Consider the following 16,253-nt stretch of genomic DNA (forward strand, 5'->3'; position numbering starts at 1 on the left):
ACCCAAGTATTATCTAAAAAATAGCTTTTTTCTTGTTGTGGTTAAAAAAATTTATTTATTAAAAAAAATTTAATAGCTTATCAAATACTTCATATTATTTTTTTTATTTATTTAAAAGAAAAAAAACTTGTCGTGCAGGTTTGATATTTATGAAATTTAATAGCTTATCAAATACTTCATATTATAAAAATATACAATATTTATGAAATTTTAAATATTATTTTTATGTTTTCCATTTATGAAAAACAAAATAAAGAAAGTCCTCTACAATTGAACTTGAATTACAATGAAGATGTTAAAATTGGATAATTGAATGACGTAGCTTGGTTTACCCAAGTGTGATGCATTATAACTGTGAACTCATCTTCTTATCTGCGAATGAATTATGCGAAAATTAACATGATGGCATTCTTCCGTCAATCGCTAGAGCAACTAGAAAGCTCTAGAGCTCACCTCCGGGGTTCCAGCTCTTCTTTGGTTGTGATGTCTGCTTAGAAGCTGGGTGTCCTACCTTGTTGTATTACACTAAAAAGGAAAATATGTAGTTTTGTATATATATATAAAAGAAAACAACAAGCCATGATTCATTTTACATGTACAATCAAGGAATGGCTGGATATATATTTATACTGATTAAAATTAATTTAATGAATACCTAAACTAAAAACTATAATTTATTCAATATCTAAACTTATAAAAATTATATTAATTGAATACAAATTAGTTATATTATTAATACTTTATAAAAAAATAAAAATTACTCACATGTATTATTGATTGTATTTGATGATCTGAGATCAAGAAAATAGTAGAATTTTAGTATGAGTGAGCGAGTTTATTCTGAATGGTTCACGCCTTTCTCTTTTACTCTTTTTTTTTCTTTATCCTCTATTAACGTATAACCGCCATCGCTATCATACATAGTCATACGTACGGACGTATCCCTTTCTCTCTATCGTTAAGCGGCTATTTAATTTTCCTCTACCGCTCGTGCTGATAGGATTATGGTGTAGCTGGATCCTTTCCTCTACTGACCCATCACGTCAGGGTCCCCCTTTGATGAGCCCAGATCCCGGTTTCCGGTCAGCCCAGCCTGTTAGGACATGGTCTGAATTGTGTGCTAGTGGTCCAACTTGCATAGTGGGCTCTAATGGATTTTAGATCTGACTTTTCTATAAGGACTCGACTACAACCTGACTGTCAGAAGTCCAACGGTCATTAGTATTCTAAATTTTGCTAATTTTGTTATGAATTTTAATACATTGACAAAGTTAAAATAAGTATAATATCATCATTTTAGAAAAATTTATAGTTTAATAAGCAAAAATTTAAATATGGTTACAATAAATTGAATTATTTTTTTTTAATTTCTTTTTATAAATCATCATTAATATGACTAATTTATATTTAATTGTAATAATTTTTTATAAGTTTAAATAGATTATACTTTTAATTTAGCTATTTAATGAGCTAATATAAAATAATATAAATGTATAAATATATATATTTGATTATAAAAGATTAATAGTATGCTCTAGAGTATAATTGTAATAGCAATACATATTTATTATTAATAAATAGTTACTTTTATTTATTTAATTAAATATTTTAAACTAATAATAAAGTAATTATAATATATAACTAGATACTTCTCATAATGAGTATATAATATAAATAAAATAAATTAATTATTATTTAAATAATTTAAATTATAATTTAATTTTACTAATTAAGATATTAATTAGTATAAAAATAATAAACACAAAATAAAATAATAATTTAAATATTAATATAAAATATCAATGGATTTATTTAAAATTGACATGAGATGTCATGGGGCTTAATTAAGAGAGAAAATTAAATAGTCTAGTCAATTAGACGAAAAATTAATTAAAAAATGCTTAAGAGTTTTAGCCAAGCTTAATTTTTTATGGAATTAATTTTCTTGCAATTGTATAGCTTGATGGGGACAATCCATAAGATGAATAACCTAATCTAAATTATTTTTAAAAGTTTCGGATTTATTTAGAAGTAATTAAAATCTAAAAAGGATCCAAAAATAAATATAAGATTTAGTTTTTATTTATGAGATGAATAATATGATCTAAATTAATTTCAAATATTTTAGAATTAATTAGAAGTAATTAAAATCTGAAAAATATCCTTAAAAAATTCTAAGAATTAATTTTTATTAGTTTTTCGGGTAAAAATCTGATAGGAGCTATTTTGTGTAATTTGTAAATTTATGAGATAAATGACTTGATCTAAATTAATTCTAAATATTTCAAAAATAATTAAGATTTGATTTTAACCTAAGATTGAGATCAAATTCACCCAAAAATTTGTTTTAGGCCAAGGCATGCAATTTTCAAGATTCTTGAAATTGTTAGTGTTGCTTACTGTTTTTCATAAGATGAAAACTCATTTCTGAATAAACATTAAAGAATTTTAATTATATTGAAATTAAATTAGTATTTAATTAGAATTTTATTGTAAATTAAATTGAAAATTTTGGTCAAATTAAAATTCTAGTCAAAATAGATATGTATAATAAATTAATTTATTACATAGAGTTTAATCACAAAAATTTTTCAAAACTTTCAGATCTGATTTTTATATAATATATGATATTATAAAAATTAATTTAATTAATTTTAATAATAAAATTAGTTTACACGAAAATTAGACCAATGGTCACAATTATAATCAAGTTTTAGAGTGTTTAATAACTTATAAAATTAATTTCTTCAAGAGGCTATTATTAATTAATTAAATTAATTATAATATAACATATTTCATGTTCTTAAAGTTTGAAATTATTCCAAAGTTGTTTATATTAGATTTCAAGTAAATAAAATAAAAAAAAGTTGTAAATGTGAACAAAGAATTACAATGAAATTGTAAATTCTAAAATAAATTATTCATATTTAATATTATAATTTTTTAATTAAATTAGTTAAATAAATTAAATTTGATTTTCATAATTAAATTAAATTTTTGCACGATAATTAAAATTCAAGAGTTGAATGCTCATAATTATATAATTAGATTATATATGTAGGATTAGATCAGAATTGGAGAACAATGCAAAAGAGTTGCATATGGAGGTATAGAGAACACGATTACAAGAAGATCCTAAGAAGAAAAAATTAGAGTGGAGTTAATTATTTTTTTAATTCAATATACTATGAAAATTAAAATTGGGCTTATTGAGCATATTCAAGACTTTAATTTTAATTTAATTGAATACTGACCCATGATAAAATTTCTAATGAACTTTTTCGAGTCAATAGCGAGAGTTATTGGTTTGTAATAAAACAACGGGAGTAAAATACCTAATTAAAATACCGTAATCAATGCATTCATATTCATACTCTAACATGTTTTTTTTTTTTTTGAAATAGGGATTGGGGGAGTCAAACCTTAGACCTTTTAAGACTACAGGATGCACTTTCCACCAGGCTAAGCCTTGGAGTGCATACTCTAACATGTTATCTTTATATCTATATCATCATGAGCATTTCAAACATTAATCTAAGAAACATTCTTGATGCGAATAAAATGAATGATTCAAACTTTATATATTAATACCAAAATTTGAGAATTATTCTCAATTATAAAAGGGTAGTCTAAGTTACACAATAATGGTAACTTAGGATCATTTGATTATAAATCATTCGACATGTCTGAATCTTGCTTACTTGGAAAAATAATAAAAATGTCATTTAATAGAAAAAGAACACCTACTAGTTAAGTAATAGAACTCATACATACATATGTATATGATCTAATGAATACACAAACTAGAAGAGAATATTCATACTTCATTATCTTCATTGATGATCATTCACGATTTAGTTACTTAATGAAGTATAAATCTAAAATCTTTGAAAAATTTAAAAAAATTCAGAAATAAAGTGTAATACCCGGCTAGATTCCGGTATCGGAATTCCTACCGTCCGGTGGAATCTCGGATGTCGGAAACCTCTAGAAGGGTAAAAACATATTTTTATAAAATGTTTTCATGTATTTTATGGTTTTAAGTAAGAAAGAAATTGAGTTTTGAATGAAAAAGACCATAGAGGGAAATTAAGGTTCGGCCGCCGAACCTCATGTTCGGCCGCCGAACATGCATGAGTTTTGGAGTCACTTTCGGCTTCCAAGGTGGCCTGACCAGCCACCTATAAAAGGCCCCATGGCGGAAAATGGGCGAGCTTTCTCCCCTATTTTCGGCCAACGGTGAGTCCATGCCCTCCCATGGTTAGTTCCAATGATTTCCTTTAAATCTTTCAAGTTTTGACAAGCTTTCATCTTATTTTGAAGATTTTTGAGTTAACAACGGAGTTTTGGAGCTTGGAGACCCAAGGAGCTAGATTCCTCCCATCTCCAAGTTAGGATCGTCTCTCCTCTCGATCTTCAAGAGGTAAGCTTAGATCCTACCCTTCTTGTATGTTTTAAGCAAGTTTTGAGGGGTTAAGGGGTAGAAATGCATGTTTAGGTTAATGTTGAGTTTATGGACAATGTGTGTTGTTTGAGTTGATATTTGTGTTTGTGTTGGGGTTTAGGATAGTTTGAGACCCCTATATGCTTCGTGGTATGTGTATGCATATTGTAGAATAACTAAATGCATGTTTGAATGGTTTGGGAGGCAAAAATATGCATGAGGAGGATGAGTTCTGCCCTTTGGAAGAACTCAGGTTCGACAGCCGAAGGACTTTCAGCCTCCGAACCTGCCTGTGGAGGCAAACTTTTGGCTGCCGAACCCTGCCCTCGAAAGTGGACTTTCGGCTCTGGAAGGGAGTTTCGGCCGTCGAAGGTGCCGCCGAACATGCACGAGTTTCGGATCTGGAAGGAACCTTCGGCCGCCGAAAGTGCTGCCGAAAGTGCCGCCGAAGGTGCATGACTTTCGGCTCTGGAGGGACTTTCGGCCGCCGAACCTGCCGCCGAAAGTGCCCTGTTCAGCCTTCCTTTGCATGATTTCTATGATTTTTTTAAGGTGTTTTAGGGGGTTTTTTGGGGAGTATTTTAGAGTCATGTTCATGTATGTTTGCTTCCTCATTTGAGTCCACCTGTGTAGGTTCGGACCCGAGAAACCAGGGACCCCAGCAGTGAGACAGCTGCTTCAGTGTCTTTTCAGAGCTAGCCTGAGGTGAGTAGAATGACTCTTTATGTTTCAAAGCAAATAATGAAAGTTTTAGCCTGATTCACGCATCATGAATACCATGAGATATATTAGGTTGTTTGCATTAGAATTCACGGATATGTTGCATTGCATATTATGTTGTTGATGTGGATGAACGTTGAATGATCCATTAGCCCTCGTATGGTATGATATGATATGATGATGATACGGTACGGAAGTCCAGGAAGACCCATTCTACGTCCCTGGCACTATGTAAGAGAAAGTCCAGGAAGACCCATTCTACGTCCCTGGCACATTGGAATGCTATGACATGTTATATAAGGGAAAGACCAGGACCCATTCTACGTTCTGGCACTATTGGAAATGTAGAGGGCTATTGGTGACAAGTTCATCTTTAATGTGAATTGTTTGTGATGTGATGCATTTCATGAAAGCATGAATTTTTAAAATAATATTTTTATTATTCTGCTCACTGGGCTCTAGTAGCTCACCCTCATTCCCTTAATCCCCCAGGTTTGCAGGTACGGGATAAACCAGGATGTCAGCAAGAGTAAAGTCATGTTTTATGTAATAGCTAGTTGTGGACATGAGAAAGACAATGTAATGTAAAGTATAGTAATGTAATGTAATGTAATGATGTATATTGAGGTTTAGAGTCGTGCTTGACCCTAGTATGTAAAGTAAATCCCTTTTGCACATGATCTGTGAAATGTTTTATTGATGACTTATGTAATACCCGGCTAGACTCCGGCATCGGAATTCCAACCGTTCGGTGGAATCTCGGATGTCGGAGACCTCTAGAAGGGTAAAATCATGTTTTCACAAATGTTTTCATGTTTTTAATGATTTTTAAGTAAGAATGAATTTGAGTTTTTAAATGAAAAAGACCATGGAACCTTTACCAGGTTCGGCCGCCGAAAGTCATGTTCGGCCGCCGAACGTGGATAGGTTTTGGGAGCACTTTTGGCCTCCGAAAGTTTTGTTTGAAAGAAACCAGGTTCGGCCGCCGAACCTCATGTTCGGCCGCCGAACATGCATGAGATGTGGGGGCACGTTCGGCCCCCGAACGTGAACTGGCCAGCCCCTATATAAGAGCTCCATGGCCGAAACGGGTGAGTTTTCTCTCCATTTTCGACCACGGTGAGTTCTTGCTCCTCCATGGTTCATTTTTGATGATTTTCCTTCAATCTTTCATGTTTTAACAAGGTTTATGTCATTTTGAAGAGATTTGAGCAAGTTTTGGAGCTTTGAGGTTTAAGAACTCAAAATCTCCCACCTCCGAGTTTAGGACGTCTCCTTCTCGATCTTCAAGAGGTAAGAGCCGATCTTAAGCTCATTTTATGTTTAAAGTAAGTTTTATGCAAGATCTATGGGATAGAATGCATGTTTAGCTCATAGTTAGGTTTTTGAGTTAATGTTATATTTTGAGCAATGTGGCTTGGATTGTGTTGTTGTTTTGTGTTGTAGTTGGGGTTTTAGGTAGTTTGAAACCCCTAGGAGCCAATGTATGTATATTTGCATGATTTGGTGAGTTATATGCATGTTGGATTGGATGAGAGAAGATTTTGTGCAAAGGGAGCCAAGTTTCTGCCCTTTGGCAGAAACCAGGTTCGGCAGCCGAAGGAACTTTCGGCCGCCGAACATGGCTTGGGAGGCAGGCCTTTCGGCTGCCGAAGTTGCCCCCGAAAAGAGACTTTCGTCTCTGTCTGGGACTTTCGGCCGCCGAAGGTGCCGCCAAACCTGCCTGGGTTTCGGCTCTGGAGGGACTTTCGGCCGCCGAATGTGCCGCCGAACCTGCCCTGTCCAGCCTTCCTTTGCATGTTCTTGCATGGATGTTTTGAGATATTTTAGGGAATTTTTGGGGGATGTTTTAGAGTTATGTTCTAGTATGTTGGTCCCTCATTTGAGTCCGCCTGTGTAGGTTCGGACCCGAGGAACCGAGGACCCCAGCAGTGAGTCAGCTGCTTCAGTCAGTGTCAGAGCTAGCCAGAGGTGAGTGGAATGACTCTTATGCTTTTTAAATAAATAAATCAGCTTTGAGCATGTTCATGCATCACGGATGCCATGTGATATTCTAGGATGCTTGCATTAGAAATCACGAATATGTTGCATTGCATAATATGTTGTTGATGTGGATGAATGTTGAATGATCCATTAGCCCTCATATGTTATGACATGATGATATGATATGGAAGTCCAGGTGTGGCCTGCACTACGCCCCTGGCACTATGTAAGAGAAAGACCGGATGTGGCCTGCACTACGCCCCCGGCATCATGGATTATGTATGTTATGATATGTTATGTATAAGAGAAAGACCAGGTGTGGCCTGCACTACGCCCCTGGCATGATTGGATTATGTAGAGGGCTAAATGGTGACAAGTTCATCCTTGATATGATTAGTTGTGATGTGATGCATTTCATATTATCATATGTTTTAAATGCTTTACTATTCTGCTCACTAGGCTCTAGTAGCTCACCCCTCTCCCAAACTCCCCAGGTTCGCAGGTACGGGTTAGACAGAGAAGTCAAGAAGAGTATTGAAGTCACGTGTATGTAATAGTTAGAATGTGGACATGACAGATTGTATTATGATGTATAGATATGTAATGTAACGATATTGAGGTTAGAAGTGTGCTTGACCATAGATTAATGTAATCCCTTTTTGAAACATGATCTTAATGTTATTGATGTCTATGTCTAGCCAACTCAGCATGTATATCGCCCATTGAGGGCATTGATGAGATCCCACAGAGGGGTCAAGTTTATGATTATGTATATGTTCAGTGCATGCACAGGTTGAGTTTGGTGTATGATAGAATGTATGAAAGAAAAGTTTTAAATTTTCATGTATGTTGCTGATCATGTATGGGATTAAGCAGGTTTACAGGTAACATGTCAGGCTTGCTACGGGTCCTGGCAGCCTTAAGCCGATCTGGATCCTAGCGCCGGTAGCGGTCCGATTTTCGGGTCGTTACAACTTATGTAAACCAAGCTTAATGTATGATATGTTACCCTATTGGAGCATTTGATGAGGGCTTGAATGTGGGGTTTTATGTTTATGAGTTTGTGCATGCGCAGGTTAAGCTTGGTAAATGAAAGAGAAAGTTTAAAATTTTTATGTATATGTTTGATCATGTATGGGATTTAACAGGTATACAGGATGTATGTTAGGCTTGCTACGGGTCCCGGCGGCCTTATGCCGATCTGGATCCTAGCGCCGGTAGCGGTCCGGTTTCCGGGTCGTTACATAAAGTAGAAAAACAACTTGAAAAAAGTATTAAAACACTACGATCAAATCGAATGGAGAATACTTAAGCTAAGAATTTCAAACTTATCTAAGAGATAATGGGATATTGTCTCAATAGACTCCTCCACATACATTGTAGCACAATAGTGTATCCAAAAGGGAAAAAAAAAAAAATCAAACTCTATTAGATATAGTTTGATCTATGTTGAGTTTTACAGGCTTATCCAAGTCCCTTTAGGGTTATGCATCAAAAATTACTATTTATGTGATAAACAAAATTTCAACCAAATTGGTTGATACTACACCATATGATATATGGTACAATAAAAAACCAATACTTTTTCATATAAAATTATGGGATTGCCCTAGATATGTGAAAAGAACTATATCAGATAAATTAGAAACTAAATCTGATAAGTGTATATTTATGGGATATCTTAAAGAATCATCAGAATATTATTTCCATATCCCTTTGAAATAAATGGTGTTTGTTTCAAAATATGTTATCTTCTTAGATAAGGAATACCTTGTGAAAGAAGCTAGTGGGAGTAGAATTGAATTTAATGAAGTTCAAAAACTATAAATAGAAGAAGATCAATCTCCGAACCTATTATTTAAGAAGAGGAGGTACTTGTTGCTTGAGATTCTAGACGATTTACTAGAACACGTTACCTTCTTAAGGTAATTAATAAATTAAATTCGATGGACCTTCTTTGGGTTATTTATTGACTAGGGTTAGTTAATGAACTTTTCTAATTAATTTAGATCTAAGGAGATATTGATATTGAGGAGCGTCCCCCATAACTGGAACTAGTTTGTTAAAATAAATAAAGATTTAATTTTATTTTAATAATCAATTCTCATAATTGAAATGAATCTTTTTTTTTTTTTGAAATGGGGAACCTTATTCTTATTTGTTTTGATTTTCTCTTAAGTTTATTAATTGATTTCCACTTGATTATTATTTTCTTTAATTGTCTTGATTTTTACTTTAGTTTTACTCTTAATCAAAACCTCCACTTTATTTTCATTATTTACTTTTCTAATTATTAATTGAGGATTTTTAGTATTAATTCTCTATAGATACGATCACATTCACCCTATATGCAATTGTTTTTTATTAGATTTGGATAGATTATTTTTCGTGGTTTCAACCCCCATCGCCAGCTTTTTATTTTTTTATGTTTATTATAATATAATAATATGTTATATTATATTATTAATTGATATAAAAAATATTTATTATTGATACTACATAACAATCACCTAAAGTAAGCCATAAGCTGCCACCACAGAATAGGTCCACGTGGCAAGAATCTGATAAAAGAATAACACGATCCCATCCAAGAAAAGGAAGATCCAGACACCTTAACACCCGGTTTATCATCAAGACTCACCCTCCCCTAGAAAGGCCAAGTCTCTACGTAAAGTTACTGTTATCAGGCATAGTCCTGCATATCCTAATTACGCCTGTATTGCAAAATTACTGACCTATCAGCTAGTGATATCCCTTCTCAAGTAGTCGACCACATTGTCGTCAAATTATCAGGAAATATTATATTTATCTCCATCTTCTTACAATATAAAAGGAGAACGATCACAGAGGCAAATGTACATTATTCTCTTACACTAAAGTTCTAAGCCATTCGTTGCATTCACTCTCTTCTCCAGCATACCGACTTGAGTATCAAAGTGGCTGCCGTGGGCAACCACTACCTCACATTCTCTTGCTTGTAGGTTTATCCAATTACAGCACAGCTCTACTTTCCGATTACATCATTTGGTTCCATTTCCAAAAAATCTATTGAATTCTCTCTATTCATTTTGGATTAAAATCGGTCTCTTATTTCTTTTCTCTTTGAAGAAGGAATCTCTCCTCTTTTATCTCTTGAAATGGTTGAAATTATATATGTCATTGCAGGAGGAACTGATGAGGGAAAAGGAAAAAATAAGTGTGTAGCAAAAGATATCTTGTCAGTTGAACAAGAACTATAGGCTAAGCAGAAGGTAAGGTTCAACTCTATAGACAAAGCAATTAGATTCTTTGAAAAACGATCCGCTGGTTGTCAAGATCCTCCTGAACAAGTATGAAGTAAGGTGAGTATTGGTAGATACAGGTAGTTCTGTTAATCTTTTCATCTTAAATAAGTTAGGCTTGGATAAAAATAGTTTTGTTAGAATTTCCTATCCATTAGTAGGATTAGGAGATAAGACTGTGGCAGTGTTGGGCACCATTAACCTCCCCCTAGTGCTGGGTGATGAAAAATATATGCGAGAGTTATATGCAGAGTTTGTGGTGGTAGATATTCCATTTGCATAAAATGTAATACTCGACCGCCCAGTCCTAAACTACCATGGTATTGTCATTAACATGGATGCTATGTGTCTTAAGCTACCAGCTCTAGGGGGAATAACCGTGATTCGAGACAATCCAAGGCTGGCCAAAGAAGATTATGGATACCCAACCAAAAACCTTGGAAAAGCAACAATACCCATTAACTTTTTGGAGAAACCAAAATCTCATGTAAAGCTAGAGCCATAAACCCGATAGAGGAGATCCAGCTAAGTAAGGAACAAAATATATGATTCGGTACTGCGTTAACCGATGAAATAAAGACTTGTTTAATAGAGTCACTAAAGAACCGAGTAACCACTTTCGCTTGGTCTCCAAAAAATATAATAGGTGTGGACTTGGCTCTCATCACCCATAATCTATCTGTTTGACGAAACATCAACAAAGAAAAAGAAGGTTCACACCAGATAGGCAGCAAGTGATCAAAGAAGAGTTTGATAAGCTTTTGAGTGCAGGGTTAATAAAGTAAGTCCAGTATCCCACATAGCTCGCCAATGCAGTCTTGGTGAAGAAAGCTAATGGGAAATGGAGAATGTGCATGAATTTTACCGACCTGAATAAGCATGTCCAAAAGATCATTACCCATTGTCGTCTGTTGACAGGTTAGTAGACTCGACCTCGGGTCACATAGTGGTTTCCTTTCTTGATGCCATTTTGGGTTACCACCAAATCATGATGGACATCGAAGATGCAGAGAAGACTGTGTTGATAACAAATAAAGGAGTTTATTTCTACAAAGTAATGCCATTTGGATTAAAAAATGTGAAGGCGACTTACCAAAGGCTAGTGCCAAGAATCTTTAAAGACATAGTGGGGTCAACAGTCAAAGTGTACGTGGATGATATGGTAGTAAAGAGCCGATCCTTAGAAGATCATCTAGAAGATATCCGAAAAGTCTTTGACGTACTGGACAAGGCAGGTATGAATCTGAACCCTAAAAAGTGTACCTTCAAGGTAAAAGCTGGGAAGTTTCTAGGGTATATAGTCTCAGAAAGAGGTATAGAGGCAAACCCTAAGAAGATCAGTGTCATCCAAAACATGAAAGCACCTAAAACCATTAACGAAGTACAAAGGTTGAATGGGTGAGTCACTATCCTAAGTCATTTCATATCATGCTTGGCTAGAAAGTATCTTTCGTTCTTCAAAGCCTTAAAAGGCAAAGGTAAGTCTGAATGGGGGGTAGAATGTGCAGAGGCATTTGAAAGTCTAAAAACCTTTTTATCATCTCCTCCATTACTAAGCCACCTGTCGAAGGCAAAGTTTTATTTTTATACTTGTTTGTGACACAGAAAGCAGTTTACTCAGTACTCGTTCATGAAAATAATAGGGAACAGAGCCCAGTATATTATGCTAGCTAAGTTTTGATGGGGACAAAGCTAAATTATCCTTTTCTTTAAAAATTGGCATTTGCAGTCTTAATGTCAGCCGCAAAGCTACTACCATACTTCGAGTCACACACCATAGAAGTCAGAACAAATTATCCTCTACAAAAGATTCTATACAGGTCAAAGTTGTCAGAGCGATTATCTACCTGGACGGTAATATTGTCGGCCTATGATATCGGGTATGTTCCAAGAAAAGCTATGAAAGCCCAAGTACTAGCCAATTATGTTGAGGAAATGACTCTACTGTTAAAGCCTTCAGAGTCCCCTGAATCAACCATAGAAGAGTGGAAGGTTTGGTCAGAAGGAGCTTGTAAGGCTAGGGGTTTCGAAATCGAGATCCTTTTACAATCTCAAACTGGTATAAAGCTTCAGTATGCAACAAAGCTCGCCTTCAAGGCCACCAACAATAGTCTTGATGGTCCTGAGAATCATCAAGAAATTAGGTATATAAAAATCCACTATTTTTAGTGACTCACAATTGATTATTAATTAGTGTCAGGGACAGTTTAAAGTCTGAGAACTGAATCTTGTCAAATACAAGGAAAAGGTTCAGTCCTTAATAGAGAGGATCAAAGACGGGCAGGGCAGCTGCGAACTTTTCCAGGTGGCCAGAGTCAACAATGAACTGCACACTCTAGCGATGGACGTGGAAGAGTCTTTTCCCATAGAGGAGGAAGAATCATAGATGACGCCCATATACAAATTTTTGACATAAGATGATCTTTCAGCCTATGAGTTATCAACCAAACAGGTAATAAAAAAAAGTCCTCTAAATATACACTAATTGATAGTTGGTTATACAGAAGGTCCTTAACACAGCTATGGCTGCATTGTGTTACAGAATAGGAACGCTAGGAAATCTTAAAGGATATACATGAAGGTGATTGTGGAAGCCATGAAAAAGCTCGGACAATCGCCCGAAAACCATTCAGACAAGGGTATTACTGGCCGATGATAATGCAAGATGCGAAGTAGCTTATCTCGAAATATCGAAGATGTCAAGTATATGCGAACATCCTAAGGACCCCAGGAGAAATGCAAGCAGCAGTTGGAAGCCCCTGGCCCTTCTTTCAATAGGCAATAGACATCCTTGGCTCGTTCTCTAAGAAATCCGGGTCAAGGAAGTTCATAATCATGGCAGCAGATTATTTCAGCAAGTGGGCCGAGGCTGAGGCAGTGCAATCCATCCCTACCCAACAAGCGATCTCCTTCGTCACCAAAAACATCTTCACTCAATTCAAAATCCCAAATATAGTGATCACTAATAACAGAACTCAGTTTGCAAGCTTTAGGTTTAAGGACTTCTGTAAGAAATCAAAAATTGACTTAAGATTCAGCTCAGCTTATCACCCCCAGACCAATGGAATGATTGTGGTGACAAAAAGAACCATCCTACAAGGGATAAAGAAAAGGATCGAGCAAGCCAAGGGCAACTGGCCCAAGGACTTACCTCACATACTGTGAGCATACAGGAGTAACTCTAGGACAGCTACAGGAAAAACCCTATTTTCTCTTATATATGGGGCGGAGGTAGTCATCCCCGTGGAAATCTAAGTAAGCAGCTTCAGGACACAATACTTTGAGATTTCAGGGAATTCAGAAGAAATGTAATTCAATTTGGACCAAGTCAAATTCCTATGAGAAAAGGTCGCAATCAGAATGGTGGTTTACAAAAACAAAATGTCTAGAATGTTCAACAGTAAGGTCAGACCGCTTGCTTTTAATGTGGGGGGCCTAATCCTTAAAAGAACAAATGTAACTAGTGGCAGTGCCAGGTCTAGTAAGTTAGGCAAGAATTGGAAAGGACCGGTTAGGGTCTCGAAGGTTATTCACCCAGAGTCCTATAAGCTGGCTAAGCTAGATGGTCAAGTCATTCCCCCCATTCCTAGAATATCTATAATCTAAGAAAATTTTATCAATAACAAGTTAACAAGGTATTTTTTCACATGTTGTGTTCTTCACTAACAAGGAACGATGGGATTGCCTTACTCAAAAGGTTTAAGAAGACAAGAAGAGGCCACAAGGTGGGTTCCGCTAGGCTATGTCATAAGGCGAGTTTCGCCAGACCACAATCTAAGCGTTGGTCCCACTAAATAAGGCCATAAGGCGGGTTTTGCTAGGCTAGGTCACAAGGCAAATCCGCCAGACCATAATTTGGGTATTGGTCCCACTAAACAAGGCCACAAGGTGGGTTCCATCAGGTTAGGTCACAAGGCGAATTCCACCAGACCATAATCTAGGCGTTGGCCTCACTAAACAAGACCACAAGGCGGGTTCCGCCAGACCAGGTCACAAGGCGGGTTCTACCAGACCACAATCTGGACGTTGGTCCCACTAAACAAGACCACAAGGCGAGTTTCGCCAAGCCAAGTTACAAGGCAGATTTTGCCAGACTATAATCTGGGCATTGGTCTTACTGTCCGCAAGGCCAGGTCATAAGATGGATTCCGCCAGACCACAAATCAGGTATTGGTCCTACTAATCAAGTCGTTTATGCCAAGCCATAAGGCGGGTATACCGATCTCCAAAACACGAAGGTGTCAATCAAAGATTAATGTTGATGAGGTGAGTCTTATGACCGAGTCCTAAGACGAGTGGCCGGGTGAAAGTCCCTTATGGCAAAATTTTCCCAAGGCATTTTATTATTAGAAGGCGGGAGTCCGCTAGGCTACATGCTTATGTATTAATACTGTTTTGCAAAAATTCTCTAAATTATTTTATGACTGTTAACTAGGCGTTAAGCCTTACAAAGTGAATGTGCATCAACCCCTTTCTTTGAGGAAAAAACGATGGTCACTAAATTCATAGTTTGGTTGGAAGGTAGCCTCTTGGCCAATTGTTTAAATTATCGGTAGCAACGAAGGCACACATGGATCAAACAAACACCTAAGAATATATATATATATAATATGTATTTTTATTACAAAAGATTATAAGGGGAGAAGGACGACTTCAGTAGCCCTCACAAGTTTCTATTACACCAGAACTTTCTAAACGTCTATTACGTCATTAGTAGAGACCCGGTTGGCGGAGTTCTCTTCGGCCTCTCTTGCTTGAGTTCATCCTCCGAGAAAATGTTGTTTGTCCAGGAAAAATAACATGAAGAGGACCGTTTCTCCAACTATTTTTCTAGCCTGACCCTCAGAATCAATCTTACACAATCCAATCCCTCAGGGGTCGTTGCCTGAAAAGCTGTTATAGTCGATCTGATTGCAGTCTTCAGCAAGTACACAAAGCTGAGCAGTGTGCTTGCACCTTCATGAAGACCCACTTTCAGCTACCCTTCGTAGACCATGATATTATCCTCCATATAGATTTGATTATCCCTAAGAAAAGAAAAAGAAAATACCTCCATTCATTTCCTCCACGGATGATAGTCGTAAACAAAAGAAGAGAAAGGAGGGTTATTATACAATGGTATAGTCGGCAAATTTTTAAATAGGACTCGAGAAATGAGACAATCATCATGACCAAAGATAGACAAACGACACAAACAGTAAAAGACTAGCCAAATCATGCCACATATCTCAAACTAAAAAGACAAATTATCACATTCGAATCTAAAGAATCGAAAACCAGTAGAGGGATCTCTGATACTGCATAACAATCGCCAAGGTAAACCATGAGTTACCGTGGACACACTCTTAATTGCAGGTTTATTCAATTTCTACTTTTCGGTTACATCAATTATATTATAAAAATATATTTCATTATTTTTTTATATATTAATTTTGTATCACTAGAATTAAATAATATCAGTGACATATTTCTTTTACAAAATTCAAATATTTAAGCCAATCATTTATTTATCTATTTTTATTTTAATAAAAACAATTTATTTTTCTCCTAAAATAACATACAATTCAATGCTCTTTTACCATCGTACAAATATGATCGCAGCATAAAACTATTTCATTTCTCAACATGATTGAAATTTTTTACTTAATTATTTTCATCTCTATAATATTATTTCATTTTTTCTACTGATATTCATGCAAAATTTGCTGTTAAAAAAAGAAAGAGAGAACCGCTGAGAAAATTGCACTGCGGGCTCTGAAAACTAAAATCAAAAGAGAACGGATGATGAAGAGAGAAATGGAAACGAGAATAAGAGTCTTAAAGGG

The sequence above is a fragment of the Manihot esculenta genome, chromosome 1 (assembly GCF_001659605.2).
Source record: "Manihot esculenta cultivar AM560-2 chromosome 1, M.esculenta_v8, whole genome shotgun sequence".
NCBI classification, from domain to species: domain Eukaryota; kingdom Viridiplantae; phylum Streptophyta; class Magnoliopsida; order Malpighiales; family Euphorbiaceae; genus Manihot; species Manihot esculenta.